A 13,740-nucleotide genomic window follows, 5' to 3' on the forward strand; every position below is an offset into this window, starting at 1 on the left:
ATCCCATAGGAACCCATTGTAAAAGGCTGTGGGGATTTCACTATTTTACCCTCTTTATAATAAAGTAAAATGACCAACGACATGTCTGCTATACACTCACTGTTTTTTGTAAATAATGCGCTCGCCATTTTCTTCGTATCGATAGGGAAACAGAGCTTGTACTGGCTTGAGGGCGTGTCCATCGCAACCAGTTGCTCCCGGCTGTTTCAGCCAGCGGGCCCAGTGCTCAGTGGTGTTCTCTGGGACCCCCTTTCCACCGTTTGGTTCCCAATGGGAACCGGTTCAGTTCTTTTTGGCTCTTAGTCCATGAGCCAGAGCTCCAAAATTGGAACTAGACCTATATTAAATTGTTTATAGGATTGATACAAGTAAATTAATACATGATAACCCTTCCACAGTAGTAGCTTTTGCATATTTTCCTACATAATGCCTCATTTGCATATTCAATAAATCAATAAATCATTGTCTTCGTGTAAGTAATCAATTGGGGAAGTTTCATGGTGATAACAATCTAATATAGAGGGTATGCGCATGCTTAAAGTGAATGGCACATCAAGTGGCAAAGCAACAGGAAAAGTGAGTTTAATATTGTTTAACGTTGTTTAATGCAATCAAATAGGACTTTTCTGTGTGGATGTCTGGGCTGTCAAGGCCAGAAAGTAGTTTTTTGCCACTCAGTAGGCATTCCTGCATAACTTCCGGGTTTGATGATGTTGTCACGTGCATACCCTCTATAGGTATGGTTTTGCCCACTCATGGACTAAGAACCAAAAAGAACTGAACCGGTTCCCATTGGGAACCAACCGGTGGAAAAGGGGCCTGGGTGTAAAAATGAGATGTCTCTGTGTCCTTGTTTTTGTTAGTTTTTAGTTGACCCAATCCATCCACCTCCCTATTCTGGTGTTCTGTCTGGCTGGACCAACAGTGACACTACATCTGTTTAATAGTTGTCAGGACAGGTAGACTAGAGCCTATATATATGTTTTATATATTTTATAATGGAATGAGAGTTAGCGAAAGAAAAACGTGTACGCCGTAGTGCAGCACTGCAGACTGCAGTGGCAACCTGCAGTCTGATTCGCGACGGTCGGGCAGTAGGCTACGTGTGTGACTGATGATGATGATGACATATTTTCTGTCTGCTGCTGCTTGACGAAAAGCAGAATAAAATACAGAACATTAGTACATTACTACGGTATCGCAAACTTTATTGACGTGACATGATCCAAGCGGGGAGGATTGTGTGTCTGTCACCCCCGGGGCCGGTTGTGTGTTGAAGGGTGATCAACGAACGCTGATCAGCGCGTAGTGCAATTTTGGAAGTGGAAGTCAGGCTCTGCATTATACAATATATTATGAATGATGAACAAATTATCACTCGGCAATCAACCTATGCTTGATGCCCTTGGTTTGTATAAGCTTTGGGCAACGCTGAATGCCCATGGTGAAAATCTACATGTGTAACATCATATAATAAGAATAATGAGTTTGGATCCGTTTGCATTGGGGTAATAAAAGTTGAGCTGGTGATGAATGGGCGGGTATTCACCCTGGGTGGTCCACTCTAGAGGGAAACGAGGGCGACGGATCTTCAAACAACTAAATGTCTGGTACAAATTAAGACTTTAAAAAGGGGTCTTTGTGATTCCACGAACATCGATCTTTAAAGACTCTGCCAAGGACATGTCAAACTTTAAACAGTCTTAAAATTAGACGGTATAGTCGCATTAACATCAAACGCATTATTAGCACTAATGAATTATGCATGCTCGCGTGCTTTGCTTGTAGCACAAACGATGGTGCGTGTTGATTAAACGGCCATTTTCTGCAGACTTAACACATTTCCGGCGTCCGCGTCGTCAAATTTGCATTTAATAATAAAATGCCAACTTAGCATAAGGAAAAGGACAGTGGATCATGTTGGAGAGGCATTACCAGTCACTTAACATCAGAATGATTACATTTCTGCAGAGGAGAAGAAAAAAAAGGCAAAGCTTAATTACGTCCATCCAATTACCTCCCTTGTTTCCAATCTTTGACTATTCTATGAATCAAACTCCCACACTGTCCTTTCATTTAATAGAATGCATTGGATTCATCCGAGCGATAATGGCCTCAGTGTAAGTCCATTAAAACTTTATAAATCCCATATTATTTGTCAGAGAGCCATTATTGCCACTCGCCTCACAAGTCAGTGCTGGTTCTTCTGGGAGCAGAGGATTTTTACTTAAAGATGAGGTGCCATGATTCTTGTATTTGTTTTCCAGATTTTCATGTATTTATGAAGTGACAGTACTTCATTAGAAACCTTGGTGTTGTTGTTATTATGTGCAATGATTTCTTCCCTTTGTATTTAGGGTTTCTTCCTGGAGGCTGAAACCTTGACAGTCAAACGTGCCAATGAAAAAACTGTGATATAGTGACATCCCAATATCATCTCCTCCCCTAACCCCTCCCCCTTTATCATACAACAACAGCTGTAATTCAAATAATTGTATGGAAGTAAAAGTATAATATTTGCCTCCGAGTGTAGTGGAGTAGAATCAAAAGTATTGCAATTTGTAAATACTTCATTAAAGTAAAAAAAACAAACAGATAAACAATACCTCAAAATTGTACTTAACTACAAGTGCTTGAGTAAATGTACTTAGTTACTTTACACCACTGCATGTATGAAAAATGGAAAACAAGTTGAAAGTACTGGGCTCCTGCAATGCTGCTAATATGCAAAATGACAACCATGAGGAGATATCGCAACAATACAGTAGCTTCCTCCTCGAACAGAACAGCGCAACTTGCAAGTTTCATTCCCCTGCTTGGCTTCCTTTCTTGTTTGTTTTGCTATTCTTTTTTGTAAACTCGACTTCTCTCCGCATGAGTGCCATTTTAATTGCCTCACTCGCCTTTATGTTTAACCCATTTAGGCCCGACTTCGAAATAAAAAAAAAAATAAATAGAGGTTTTCTGAAAAACCTCATGTTTCTGTATCAGTAGTTCTCAATATTTCATGTCAAGAACTCCAAAAATTATATGTAATATGCCTCCGCCCCCCCATCTGAAAATATGTTGTTCCAGGGACCTCCCCAGAAGCAAAGATTCGAGTTAAAACGTTCGCTCTGAAATAATATATATTCAAAGATTTGAGCCACATTTTCACGATTTCTCAAAAATAGCAGACCTACAAGCTCGTAGCGCGCCACTCGGTGGCGCGCTATGAGCTTGTAGATCTGCTATTTTTCAATAGCTAAAGTATAACATAATGCTTTAAAACACCAAAAGGGGTTCCCGCCTAAAATGGGTTAATGGTAATATTTGCTTGAGCAAATAAGCTAATGGCCGTGGCCGCGCGAAACGCTCATTGGTATTCGAGTCGTGTGCCAGCACTCAACGCCGACGTAGCGCTTTGGCAAAGTTCAAAGCGAAAGCCTGAAACGTTTAAATGAGGATGGATGGATGTGTGGCGAGGCCCCTCCAGGACCAAAAGATACTTTAATGGCGCGGCTAGACACGACGTGGGCACCAGGTTCCCTACAGAAGGCATTTAACCAATTTAAATTAAGACCCTTATGTGTGAGTCCGATTCTACAAAATGGCTTCTAAGTCCTCCCAAAATTATATGCATTGGCCCACGGCCCTCCAAATCACTTTGAGCCAGGCTACGGGCTTGTTTCTATGTTTATTTGGACGGGACAGCACATATTAACACTTTTTAAAGATATACTTTTGCGGCTTTCGCCTTTATTTTTATTTTTTTATAGAGGGATAGGTATACAGTAGGCTGACAGGACATGGGGAGAGAGAGATGGGGGGGGGGGGTGGGGGGTTACGCAGTAAAGGCCGTCGGGATCGGGAGTCTAACCCGCGGCACACTGCCAGACTGGATTAACAGCCAAGGTGCCCGGACGGCTACGCCAGCCGCCCGGGCCCATTAGCACATTTGATCCCGTTGAGGTATACTCGTCCTGATTAATTAATTTTGTGCAATGCGCGGAATCTTCGTTCCTACTCTCACCTATATAATGGTCATGAAGTGTGGTTCATCAGCCGATCCCCAGCTTATCAATCCATTGAATGGTCAAGTTGTCATGAATTGTCACCCATTCGTCTGGGCCCAGTAGGTCCCTACTGGCCTACCAGGAGATTCTGGTAGGCGCTGTCAGCCAGTTCTATCGTTGACACCATGTTAATGCCTGTGCTATCACGTGAGGGTTAGGGTTATGGTTAACCCTAACCCTAACCCTAACCCTAACCCCCTAACCCTAACCCTAACCCTAACCCCCTAACCCTAACCCCCTAACACTAACCCCCTAACCCTAACCCTCACGTGACAGCACAGGCATTAACATGGTGTCAACGATAGAACTGGCTGACAGCGCCTACCAGAATCTCCTGGTAGGCCAGTAGGGACCTACTGGGCCCAGACGAATGGGTGACAATTCATGACAACTTGACCATTCAATGGATTGATAAGCTGGGGATCGGGTGCAGCCATAGCCGAAAGAATAAGGTCGCGAATACAAGCGGCCGAGATGAGTTTTCCACACACACACACACACACACACACACACACACACACACACACACACACACACACACACACACACACACACACACACACACACACACACACACACACACACACACACACACACACACACACACACACAGCCGTGACATGTGGAGAATTACTTTGTTGGGTGGAGGTATACAACTTAATCAGTCTTCTGGTGGGTATTTTTTTGTATTATTATTATTGTGCAGTTTGTTGCCTCGCTGTGTTCTAAAATGGTGGGTCTCCGACGCTCCAAGAAGCAGGAATTGGTATCGCTGATAACAATTTTCCCTTTTCTCCAGCCACAGATGCAATCAATTTGAAAAGGAAAGGGAAGACAGCAAAGGTTGCTCTCAAAAACTGAATCAGAGACTTCAATTTCTGCCTGGCTGGCTGGCTGGCTGGCTGGCTGGCTGGCTGCGTGCTGAAAACATTGCATCTGATGTGCAGAGAAACAAGTCTTTTTTGCCAAGCTGTAAACACTATTCTCTCTCGTGTGCATATTTACAGAGAGAGACAGAGAGAGAAAGAGAGTAACGAGACTGAACGAACCGTCAACATCTCCAGAACGACTGCGTTAACACTATTCCCTCTCGATGTGCAAAGCCAGAGACAACTGCCTTGTTTATCCAGAGCTTATATAAGGCTCAAACGCTTCAGAACCACTGCTCTAAACCAGTAGGTTTTCAACTCTTTTCATATCAAGGGACCATTATTTATTCATCATTTGAGCCACACGGACCACCATTCGATGAGATGTATAGTCTCTCAGACCCAAAACATAGAATATATGTTGGTGTCGTTGGATAAGATTCTTGTCCACAGTTCCATGCTCAGGTACAGGTACAGGTACGGGCAAACGATCAAAATGACAATTCTTCTACATCCTCTAATGGTGCGGTAGACTTCTTGTACATAAAGTAATGCGGTCGCTACCAAAATTGTAAACAAGTGTAATGCTTTAATGATTAAATGGATTAAAGTTTAATCCATTTAGACCTAAGTTCGATTCTACAAAATGTCTTCTAAATCATGACAGTTTTCTGAAATACCTATGTTTTTATATCAGTGTGGTGCTCAATATTTCATGTCAAGGACCCCAACAATGATATGTAATTGGCTGCCGACCCCAATCTGAAAATATGTTGTTCCAGGGACCTCCCCAGAAGCAAAGATTTGAGTTAAAATGTTCACTGTTCGCACGACATGTTCAAGATTTTTTTTTAAATAGCAGACCTACAAGCTCGGCACCGAGTGCCGCGCTACGAGCTTGTAGATCTGCTATTTTTCAATAGCTAAAGCATAACATAATGCTAACACCAAAAGGGGTTCCTGTTCAGAATGGGTTAATCATGGTGTCGTCCACAGTATATAACAGTTTTTGTATTGACTTGTGCTTTGGTTTGAAATGAACCCATTCTGCAATCTGCATACTGTGAACTAAAAATGTCAATCAATCAAAAACAGTACTGACGCATGTATGTGTGTGTGCGCGTGCGTCATGGACCTCTCTCTCTCTCTCTCTCTGCCTGCCTGCCTCCCTCCCTCTCTCTCCCTCTCTGCCTCCCTCCCCCCTGCCACCCCCCCCCCCCCCCCCCTCCTCAGTTTTCTAAAAGACATTGGGTGCCTGACCTGTGCGTCGGGGACACAGAATGAACTGGCTCTGTTCTCCCAGTTGAAAATCTAATCTCTCAGTCCCATTACATGGCGGCGCTTAAAACTGACAGACAGGCTGATAGGCTAAAGCCACGCTCGCGCTGCACGCAATTCGACCCCGCTATCTCCAACTAATCAAGGACGAAAGAGATAGAGAGAGACCGACAGAACATTCCTTTGCTCAAATGATTTTTATACGTTATTTGACCGCTTGCCGGTTCAGCACAGTGGGGCCATTTAAGAACACGCCGTCTTGGCCTGGCGTGACCTTTGTGTGTGTGTGTGTGTGTGTGTGTGTGTGTGTGTGTGTGTGTGTGTGTGTGTGTGTGTGTGTGTGTGTGTAAGTTTGCTTACCTGAAGATGCGATCAGAGGGCTGTTCTCCCATCACCAGATCAAAGCCGCGCTGGAAGATGGTGTAAGGCCAGGGTCTGGCAACACGGAATGGAACAGAGCCAGGACGGGAGAAGAAGAGACAGAGAGGGGGGGAGAGAGAGAGGGAGAGATAAATGGTAAATGGTGCATTTATATAGCGCCTTTATCCAAGGCGCGTTACATAGATTGTGCATTACATTCATCCATTCACACACACATTCATACACCGATGGCGGCGGAAACCATGCAAGGTACCAACTAGCACATCGGGAGCAATTAGGGGTTCAGGGTCTTGCTCAAGGACACTTCGACAGTAACTCTGGGGGAGCCGGGTTCGAACTGGCAACCTTGCGGTTCCCATCCAGGCACTCTACCCCTGAGCCACCGCCGCCCAGAGAGAGAGAGGGAGAGCGAGAGAAAGAGAGAGAGAGAGAGAGAGAGAGATAGAGAGAGAGAGAGGGAGAGGGAGAGAGAGAGAGATAGAGAGAGAGATCAAGGGGGGAGAGGGAGGGGGAGAGAGAGAGAACAATCAGAAAAAAATACAACGTTCAAAGTTCAAAGATTTTTTTTGTCGCATTTTGTCGCATGTCATTGCCATCTTTTGGGCGAAAAGGAACTCACAGCCTGCGAGCCGTTCAATGTTAGATCGTCTTAAGTTGAAAGCGGTTTTAACCGGAAACTGCGAGTCAGGAAGTGAAAATCTGCTACAGTAACAGGTCCCGCGATTGTAATTTAATTCACCCAAAACATACTTTTTGTAACCGAGGATCATTTTGTTTCGAGAAATGAGGCGCAAATCAAGCTTGTTTTTGGTCCAAAAAGAAGAATCTGAGATATTACGATTCTAAAAACGACGTCCTCATAGACAGCACTTAGCCAGCGGAATTTTCATTTAATTTCAAGGCATCAAAAGGTGCAATTGGCGTCGAATGAGTTAAGCATATTTTTCCAACCACATTATTTCGTATGGCTCCCGTGACAGCCTCACACATCAACAGGAGCATTATGACATACAGTATGATACGATGTTAAACAGGAGCATTGTGACGTACAGTATGATGTGATGGAAAACAGGAGCATTATGACATGTGATATGATGGAAAACACGCCGACTGAAAAATGTGCTGCCCAGCTGCTGACAAGCAATGTGACTTTGGCCTCCTCATATCTATTTACCCCCAGTGGAATGGGAGAGAGAGAGACACCGTGACACTGTGACAGGAGAGAGAGAGAGGGAGAGAGAGAGAGAGAGAGAGAGAGAGAGAGAGAGAGAGAGAGAGAGAGAGAGAGAGAGAGAGAGAGAGAGAGAGAGAGAGAGAGAACTGAAGAGGACTGTTGCCATATCTTTCGTGAGAAACAAGTAACCAGGGAAAGAGAGGAAGCCGCACACTCATATGCTCCGAAGGATAAGTTTATTGACGACGTTTCGAGCCAAGGCTCTTCAAAAGGGTTTTTGACCAGATGAAGAGCCTTGGCTCGAAACGTCGTCAATAAACTTATCCTTCGGAGCATATGAGTGTGCGGCTTCCTCTCTTTCCCTATGTTACTTTTTGAACCCAGCACCTCCATGAAGTGATGTGCGTATTTGACTATAGTTTCTGTAAACAAGTAACCAGGGAAATTAAAACAAGGCCCAGAGAATCGACTGCAAGCACGCAGTTAGGAACCAAATGGACCCTTATGGGTCTGTACAAATTTGTACACTCTCAGAGTTAAATTAACATTGATTTTACACAATATAAATTGGGGTCCCAGAGATAGAAATGCCATTAAAGGAGAATTCCATACTAAAAGGCTTTCTTACCTTTCTTTGTAGTTGTTACGTCCCCACCAAAGAGGTCCAGGTGTTATTTTGTGCAAAAGCTCCTTATTGGCTATTTCCCCTACCATAAGCCCTAAATTAATTGCATTGCATTGCAAATAAGCAAATTAGCACAACACCCCATAGCCCCATTCAATTTCCATTCAATTCAATGCAATTAATTGAGGGCTTATGGTAGGGGAAATAGCCAATATGGAGTTTTTGCACCAAAAAACACCTGGACCTCTTTGGTGGGGACGTAATGACTACAAAGAAAGGTAAGAAAGCCTTCTAGCATGGAATTCTCCTTTAAGTGGGGGTCCATAGCCTAATTCATGTGAAACTGGGGGGTGCTTGAAATGAAAATGTTTGAGAATCACTGAAAGAGCCGTAATAAAAATATTCCCTTATGGGGTCCCTGGCATATCTCTTCAAATGGGGGTATGCGGGCTAAAACATTTTTTGATTTGGTTGACATGAAAAAGACTGGGAACCACTGCTGTACTGTACACTGCAGGCCAGGGAGAGAAGACATCAAAGAAAGACCCGACAGCGGACCCTCCCCTCGACGCCATGAGAAGACCCTCGACGCCATGAGAAGCACTGGTCATTAACGCATTTTGGGGGCGGGAACCCCTTTTGGTGTTAGCATTATGTTATGCTTTAGCTATTGAAAAATAGCAGATCTACAAGCTCGTGGCGCGCTACGAGCTTGTAGGTCTGCTATTTTTGAAAAATTGTGAAAATATTTATTTCAGAAAACTGGAGGATTTTAAAGATTTTTTTCAAATTTTGAGGTCAGGCCTAAATGGATTAAACATTTAGGTTCCCCCCCCCCTCCCTCCCTCCCTCCCTCCCGGCCCCGGAAGGACCACTCCGTCACCTGATGACAGACGGGGGGGGGACAGGGGGAAGCACCGGGGGGGTCATCCAGGGCTGCCGGGAGGAAGGAGAAAGAAATATGACACGTGGGTGGAACAAAAAGACAAAGAATGAAATGTCGGAAGGAATCGTTTCATAAGCACTCGTCTCTCACGCCGTTGTCCCCATTTTGGGCATGTTTCACTAGAGGGTTCCGATTTATAAAAAAAACAAATCCTTAAAAAATAGTAGCTGTCTGAGCACGAGCGTTCAGGTACATAGAAAAGACAGACAGACAGACACACACATTAACCCATTTAGGCCTGACGTCGAATTTTTTTTTTTTTCTGAAAACATGTTTCTATATCAGTGGTTCACAATATTTCATGTCAAGGAACCCCAAAAATGTATTTGGTCGCTGACCCCCATCTGAAAATATGTTGTTCCAGGAACCCCTCAGAAGCAAAGATTTGAGTTAAAAACTCTGAAAGAATATATAATCAAACATTTGTGCCACATTTTCAATTTTTTCAAAAATAGCAGATCTACAAGCTCATAGCGCGCCACCGAGTGGCGCGCTATGAGCTTGTAGATCTATTTTTCAATAGCTAAAAACACCAAAAGGGGTTCCCGCCCAAAATGGGTTAAAACCTGATCTGACCGGACCAGTATACAACCACAGTCTTCACTTCCCCACCCAGATGGTTCTTGCCGGTTGAGGACAGGAATCGTACCGGCAACCTTCCGGCAACAAGGGGCGCTTCTCTAACCGGTGCCCCAACATGTCTACCCACTCTCTCTCTCTCCTCTGCGTATATGGCATATAGAGCGTTGCAGTCCCGCAGACGACGCCAGGCCCAGGAAATAATTCCCAATGCATTTTTCCCATAGACATTTCAAAACGTATTTATTTAAAGACCTTATAAGCGTCGTACAAAGCCAACTCGAGTCGTGACAAATCATGACAACACACACTATATTTTGGACCAAACAAATAATTACAAAGAAGAAAAACAACAAAAAAAGTGTTTTTTTCTACTTTATAATTCTTTGTTTGGCCCAAAACATTGTGTTTATTGTCATGATTTGTCACGACAAGAGTTGGCTTTGTCCCCGCGGAACATAAACGTTCCATAAACGTAAACGTCTTTAAAGGAGCATTCAGTGATTTGGGTGATTTGGAAAACCACCCAGGCCGCCCGGTAACAAAATGTGCACATGCACGCTCTACAGTGGGGGGAAGTGCAACAGGCCAACAGCATGTGCACCAAGGCCCGCCCCCACTCGATCATGATTGGAGGAAGGCCCCTCTCATCCTGATTGGATGAAGGTTTTGCCACCCGCCACCAAAACTAGGGTTTTTTGACCCCAGGGGCTCACTGGGGACAGGGAGGATTTCCTTATATGGTCAGCTCTATAGTAGGGAGGATTATCCAGAAAAAAAGAAAAAATAAGTGATATTTGAATTAAGTCAAATCACTGAATATACCTTTAAATAAATACTTTCTGAAAAGTCTATGAGGAAAATGAACGGGGATTTCTTTTCCGGGTCTCTCGAGGGGGCGGGGCTGCAACGCTCTATAGATGTGACACCATGTGTGTTGCGTAAAGCAGGAGACTGATGGAGCAGCTTTACCTCGTTGAAGTATAATCTATCTGGCATATCCATGAGTACAGTACCCTATAATCATTCCTAAGCTGTGCAATCATATAGATAAATAACATGCTTCCATACTGTATGTATCGTTGTGTTTATCTGTGTGTGACTGCATGCCTAGTCTGTTCCTGTCCTTAATTCCCCCTTAGCTCCATCAGTCCTGACTCATATCGGCAGACAGCCGGGTTCAAATCCTGACTCATATCGCCACAGTCGGGCAGACAGCCAGGTTCAAATCCTGACTCATATCGCCACAGTCGGGCAGACAGCCAGGTTCAAATCCTGACTCATATCGCCACAGTCGGGCAGACAGCCAGGTTCAAATCCTGACTCATATCGCCACAGTCGGGCAGACAGCCAGGTTCAAATCCTGACTCATATCGCCACAGTCGGGCAGACAGCCAGGTTCAAATCCTGACTCATATCGCCACAGTCGGGCAGACAGCCAGGTTCAAATCCTGACTCATATCGCCACAGTCGGGCAGACAGCCAGGTTCAAATCCTGACTCATATCGCCACAGTCGGGCAGACAGCCAGGTTCAAATCCTGACTCATATCGCCACAGTCGGGCAGACAGCCAGGTTCAAATCCTGACTCATATCGCCACAGTCGGGCAGACAGCCAGGTTCAAATCCTGACTCATATCGCCACAGTCGGGCAGACAGCCAGGTTCAAATCCTGACTCATATCGCCACAGTCGGGCAGACAGCCAGGTTCAAATCCTGACTCATATCGCCACAGTCGGGCAGACAGCCAGGTTCAAATCCTGACTCATATCGCCACAGTCGGGCAGACAGCCAGGTTCAAATCCTGACTCATATCGCCACAGTCGGGCAGACAGCCGGGTTCAAATCCTGACTCATATCGCCACAGTCGGGCAGACAGCCAGGTTCAAATCCTGACTCATATCGCCACAGTCGGGCAGACAGCCAGGTTCAAATCCTGACTCATAACGCCACAGTCGGGCAGACAGCCGGGTTCAAATCCTGACTCATATCGCCACAGTCGGGCAGACAGCCAGGTTCAAATCCGGGGTGGAAGAGTGAAGATATACATATATTGCAGCTTTAATTAAAAATGGATGGATGGATGGATGGATGGATGGATGGATGGATGAATGAATGAATGAATGGATGGATGGATGGATGGATGGATGGATGGATGGATGGATGGATGAATGAATGAATGAATGGACGGACGGACGGACGGACGGACGGACGGACGGACGGACGGACGGACGGACGGACGAATGAATGAATGAATGATCAAATCATCATGATCAGGATAGTGGGCTCAACTGTTTTTGCTGTGTGTCTTACGAAGGGGAGGTGGTGGTGGCTCAGGGGTAGAGTGGCTGGATGGCAACCACAAGGTTGACGGTTCGAACCCGGGCTCTCCCAGAGCTAGTGCCGAAGTGTCCATGAGCAAGACTCTGAACCCCTAATTGCTCCTGATGTGCTGGTTGGTGCCCTGCATGGTTTCCGCCGCCATCGGTGTGTGAATGGGTGAATGTAATGCACAAGCTATGTAAAGCGCCTTGGATAAAGGCGCTATATAAATGCACCATTTACCATTTACCATTTACGAAGAAGGACATACAGTAGGGCTTAAGTAGGTCAGAGAAAAAGAACATACATTTATTTTACACTGAAGTGAACCGTGTGTCTGTGAGTGACCCACAGACTGATCCACTGACCACAACTAGCCCTGTGTTCCCAACAGAAAGGTCTGTGAGTGACCCACAGACTGATCCACTGACCACAACTAGCCCTGTGCTCCCAACAGAAAGGTCTGTGAGTGACCCACAGACTGATCCACTGACCACAACTAGCCCTGTGTTCCCAACAGAAAGGTCTGTGAGTGACCCACAGACTGATCCACTGACCACAACTAGCCCTGTGCTCCCAACAGAAAGGTCTGTGAGTGACCCACAGACTGATCCACTGACCACAACTAGCCCTGTGCTCCCAACAGAAAGGTCTGTGAGTGACCCACAGACTGATCCACTGACCACAACTAGCCCTGTGCTCCCAACAGAAAGGTCTGTGAGTGACCCACAGACTGATCCACTGACCACAACTAGCCCTGTGCTCCCAACAGAAAGGTCTGTGAGTGACCCACAGACTGATCCACTGACCACAACTAGCCCTGTGCTCCCAACAGAAAGGTATAAAATCTTGCCAAAATGTCAAGGAATGATCTTTTTCCATTATATGAACCCAATTAAACATTTATAGGCATTTATTTCTGGGACGCAAGGCTGAAACACTGTGATGATCACCTCATCACTTGGAGCCATTATTGTAATACATGACGAGCACTGACCTTGACAGAAATTCCCCGCCCCCGGCATGCACGCACGCACGCCACGCACGCACGCACGCACGCACGCACGCACGCCACGCACGCACGCACGCACGCACGCACGCACGCACGCACGCACGCACGCACGCACGCACGCACGCACGCACGCACGCCACGCACGCCACGCACGCCACGCACGCACGCACGCACGCACACACGCACACACGCCACGCACGCACGCACGCACGCACGCACGCACGCACGCACGCACGCACGCACACTTTAATGCAGCCCGCGAATACTGATATAATATTGATTTTGGCTTAGATATTATTGATTTAGTATGTTCATAAAGTATAACTAAATGTATTTGAAAGTTGATACTTTTCAGTATTCCATTTCAAAAATAGCAAAACAAAGAATTTAAAAAATAGCTGATCTACAAGCTCAAACCGCATCGCACTGTGACGCGTCTTGAGCTTACAGATCAGCTATTTTTGCTACGTTTGTATGACATAGAATGACAAAGTTGGGCA

General features: G+C 45.4%; 1 protein-coding gene across 1 annotated transcript in view; it reads right to left on the reverse strand.

The window, feature by feature from the left end:
• astn1 (astrotactin 1) overlaps window positions 1-13,740 on the reverse strand; it is a gene marked incomplete at its 3' end in the record, with an annotated part of 1,033,675 nt that overhangs the window by 760,988 nt on the left and 258,947 nt on the right. The window lies entirely within an intron of this gene.

The sequence above is a fragment of the Electrona antarctica genome (genome assembly GCF_951216825.1).
Source record: "Electrona antarctica genome assembly, chromosome: 1".
Taxonomy (NCBI): domain Eukaryota; kingdom Metazoa; phylum Chordata; class Actinopteri; order Myctophiformes; family Myctophidae; genus Electrona; species Electrona antarctica.